At 49.7% G+C, this 5,000-nt stretch overlaps 1 pseudogene; it reads left to right on the top strand.

The window, feature by feature from the left end:
* LOC133111848 (pleckstrin homology domain-containing family A member 7-like) overlaps nt 1–5,000 on the top strand; it is an 82,902-nt pseudogene that overhangs the window by 72,255 nt on the left and 5,647 nt on the right.

Below are 5,000 nucleotides of genomic sequence, written 5' to 3'. Positions count from 1 at the left end.
GCAGACACGTGTACACACACACACACACACACACATGGATGCAGACACGTGTACACACACACACACACACACATGGATGCAGACACGTGTACACACACACACACTCTCACACACACTCACACACACACACACACAGTGAGGAAGCTGATAGATACTTTATTGTGTCCTCTTCATTACATCTATTCATAGCTTGCCTTCCAACCAATCACAGCGCAGCCCTATCCCTCAGCTTTACATTCTGACCAATCACAGAGCAGCCCTCTCTCAGCCTTCCACAGAGCAGTGTGTACGGGAGCAGTGCGTATCAGTGAGGCCCCCTAGTGGACAGCACAATGATGCCTACAGTGTGTGTGAGAGGGAGAGGGAGAGGGAGAGGGGGAGGAGGGGGAGGGAGTGAGAGAGTGAGAGAGTGAGAGAGTGAGAGAGTGAGAGAGTGAGAGAGGTGCTGTAACAGCGCTGCTTGTGGTTTTATGGACCATAAGTGTGGTGGTCTGCCCCCTCCCTCAGTCCTCAGTGCTGCTTTCATCAGCCGGCCTGTAGAGCAGGAGAAGCCTGCATCTTGGGCTTCTCAGAGCTCTACCTGTAATTGGTGAGCAGATGACAGGCCATCCTACACACACACACACTCACACACACACACAGACACACACACAGACACACACACACACACACACACACACAGACACACACACAGACACACACACACACACACACACACACACACACATCACCTTTTAAGATCTGAGCCACTGCCCCAGGAACCCAAGGCCTACTGAAGTATCCACACTCACTCAGCTATGAGCTGTCCTGTGTGTGTGTGTGTATGTGTGTGACATCTCTCTCTCTGTCTCTCTCCCTCCCTCCCTCCCTCTCTCTCGCTCTTGCTCTCTCTCTCTCTCTCTCTCCCTCTCTCTCTCTCCAGTGGAGGAGGGAGCAGGCGTTTGATCTTCAGCTGCTGGAGAGGGCGGTGCCAGGGGAGGAGAGGCGGGCTGAGAGGGCGGAGCATCCCAGATCCCAGTCTGATGAGTGGCTGACAGTCCAGGCCACGCCCATACAGACGGAGGCCATGGAGCCACTGGACTATGACCTGGATCTGTCCCGTGAGGTCAGAGCCAAGACCTCCTATGAACACACAGATCTAATACACACCAGAAACACAGCTCTGTATGAGACCCAAGACCTCCTATAAACACACAGATCTAATACACACCAGCTATATGAGTAACACTCAAACTACAAACATTTCATGCATCATCTTAAAATACAGCAGGAATACTTTGCTTTCTTGGTACTATTGCAGTTCTTAGCCCTCTTTTTGGGAATTGTGGTTTTATATTGGTCATACTTTCATAAGTATGTCAACATAGAAGATATGACAAACATCATGTTGGTCTCTCTGTCTGTCTGTATGACTGTGTCTGTGTGCTGTCTGTATGTATGACTGTGTGTGCTCTCTGTCTGTATGTATGATTGTGTGTGCTGTATGTCTCTATGACTGTGTGTGCAAAATGTGTAAGTGTGTACATGTGTGTGTGTGTCTCTCTCAAATCAATTCAAGAATGCTTTATTGACATGACTGTGATCATAACAATATTGCCAAAGCAGGTAGTAATAACAAGTAGGTAGTTACAAACAGAATGTGCCACTCTCTGCCTCTCTGTCTGTGTGTCCCTGTGTCTGCAGCTGTCCGTCCCTGAGAAGGTGTTGATCCCGGAGCGGTATGTCGACGAGCCTTCACCCCCACCCACACAGGAGGAGCTGGAGGCCCGACAGCGCAAAGCCCAGCAAATCAGGAGTGTTCTGGCCCGGTCCAGGTACCACCCACACTCACAGACCCCTGCAGTCTACAGCTTCAGACTGCACCCTGATACAGCTATAGACTACAGCTACAGACTGCACTCTGACACAGCTACAGACTACAGCTTCAGACTGCACTCTGATACAGCTACAGACTGCACTCTGACACAGCTACAGACTACAGCTTCAGACTGCACCCTGATACAGCTACAGACTACAGCTACAGACTGTGCTCTGATACAGCTACAGATACAGCTACAGACTGTGCTCTGATACAGCTACAGACTACAGCTACAGACTGCACTCTGGTACAGCTACAGACCACAGCTACAGACTGCACTCTGATACAGCTACAGACCACAGCTACAGACTGCACTCTGATACAGCTACAGACTACAGCTACAGATTGCACTCTGACACAGCTACAGACTACAGCTACAGACTGCACTCTGACACAGCTACAGACTACACTCTGATACAGCTACAGACTACAGCTACAGACTGCACTCTGATACAGCTACAGACTACAGCTACAGACTGCACTCTGACACAGCTACAGACTACAGCTACAGACTGCACCCTGATACAGCTACAGACTACAGCTACAGACTGTGCTCTGATACAGCTACAGATACAGCTACAGACTGTGCTCTGATACAGCTACAGACTACAGCTACAGACTGCACTCTGGTACAGCTACAGACCACAGCTACAGACTGCACTCTGACACAGCTACAGACTACACTCTGATACAGCTACAGACTACAGCTACAGACTGCACTCTGATACAGCTACAGACTACAGCTACAGACTGCACTCTGACACAGCTACAGACTACACTCTGATACAGCTACAGACTACAGCTACAGACTGCACTCTGATACAGCTACAGACTACAGCTACATACTGCACTCTGACACAGCTTCAGACTGCACCCTGATACAGCTACAGACTACGGCTACAGACTGCACCTTGACACAGCTACAGACTACAGCTACAGAGTGCACTCTGACACAGCTACAGACTACAGCTACAGACCGCACTCTGATAGAGCTACAGAATACAGCTGCAGACTGTGCTCTGATACAGCTAGAGACTGCACTCTGATATAGCTACAGACTACAGCTACAGACTGCACTCTGATACAGCTACAGACTGCACTCTGATACAGCTACAGACTACAGCTACAGATTGCACTCTGATACAGCTAGAGACTGCACTCTGATACAGCTACAGACTACAGCTACAGACTGCACTCTGATACAGCTACAGACTGCACTCTGATACAGCTACAGACTACAGCTACAGATTGCACTCTGACACAGCTACAGACTACAGCTACAGACTGCACTCTGACACAGCTACAGACTACACTCTGATACAGCTACAGACTACAGCTACAGACTGCACTCTGATACAGCTACAGACTACAGCTACAGACTGCACTCTGACACAGCTACAGAGACTGCACTCTGACACAGCTACAGACTACAGCTTCAGACTGCACCCTGATACAGCTACAGACTGCACTCTGACACAGCTACAGACTACAGCTACAGACTGTGCTCTGATACAGCTACAGATACAGCTACAGACTGTGCTCTGATACAGCTACAGACTACAGCTACAGACTGCACTCTGGTACAGCTACAGACCACAGCTACAGACTGCACTCTGATACAGCTACAGACTACAGCTACAGATTGCACTCTGACACAGCTACAGACTACAGCTACAGACTGCACTCTGACACAGCTACAGACTACACTCTGATACAGCTACAGACTACAGCTACAGACTGCACTCTGACACAGCTACAGACTACAGCTACAGAGTGCACTCTGACACAGCTACAGACTACAGCTACAGACCGCACTCTGATAGAGCTACAGAATACAGCTGCAGACTGTGCTCTGATACAGCTAGAGACTGCACTCTGATATAGCTACAGACTACAGCTACAGACTGCACTCTGATACAGCTACAGACTGCACTCTGATACAGCTACAGACTACAGCTACAGACTGCACCCTGATATAGCTACAGACTACAGCTACAGACTGCACTCTGACACAGCTATAGACTGCGCTCTGATACAGCTACAGACTGCAGTCTGATACAGCTACAGACTACAGCTACAGACTGCGCTCTGATATAGCTAAAGACTACAGCTACAGACTGCAGTCTGATACAGCTACAGACTACAGCCACAGACTGCACTCTGATACAGCTACAGACTGCACTTTGATTCAGCTATGAATCTTTATATGATGCATACCCTGCTCTGAGACTTTGAAATGTGTGTGTATGTGTGAATGTGTGAATGTGTGAATGTGTGAATGTGTGTGTGTATGTGTGTGTCTGTGTGTATATGTGTATATGTGTGCATATGTGTGTGTGTGTGTGTGTGTGTATATGTGTGCATGTGTGAATGTGTGTGTGTATATGTGTGCGTGTGTGTGTGTAAATGTATGAGTGTGTGTGTGTGTGTGTATATGTGTAAATGTGTGAATGTGTGTGTGTGTGTAAATGTATGAGTGTGTGTGTGTGTGTGTGTGTGTGTGTGTGTGTGTCTGTGTGTAAATGTGTGAGTGTGTGTGTGTATTTCAGCGTGCAGAACGTGGATGGTGTGTACATATCGGAGCTGGACTCTGCGGTTCAGGAAAAAGAGAGGATCATCAGTATTTCACACACTCTGGCGTCCGAGGCCTCGCAACTCAGCCGGGCGGTGGCAGGTAACCCACTCACTGACTTGAGCCCCACACACACTGACCTGAGCCACACTGACCTGAGACACGCCCATTCACCTGATCCCCACCCACACACCTGATCCCCACCCACACACCTGAGCCCCACCCACACACCTGATCCCCACCCACACACCTGAGCCCCACCCACACACCTGAGCCCCACCCACTTACTCACCTGAGCCCCACTCACCTGAGCCCCACACACTCACCTTAGCTTAACCTGCAGCTACCTGGAGCAGTGTGGGTTTAAGGGCATTGCTCAAGGGCCCAACAGCTGTGGGGATCGTGTTGTAGCTGCACTGGGGCTTGAACCACCAACCTCCCGGGTCCCAGTCACGTGCATCAGCTGCTAGGCTACATCCCCGATCCCTTTGAGCGCTGGACCCCACTCAAGAGCTATGGGGTGTTCTTCATGAGATGTGTCCTGTACGTTTAAGGCCATGTGTGGGCCAG

Source organism: Conger conger, chromosome 15 (assembly GCF_963514075.1).
Source record: "Conger conger chromosome 15, fConCon1.1, whole genome shotgun sequence".
NCBI classification, from domain to species: domain Eukaryota; kingdom Metazoa; phylum Chordata; class Actinopteri; order Anguilliformes; family Congridae; genus Conger; species Conger conger.
This window is presented reverse-complemented; position numbering and strand designations above follow the sequence as displayed.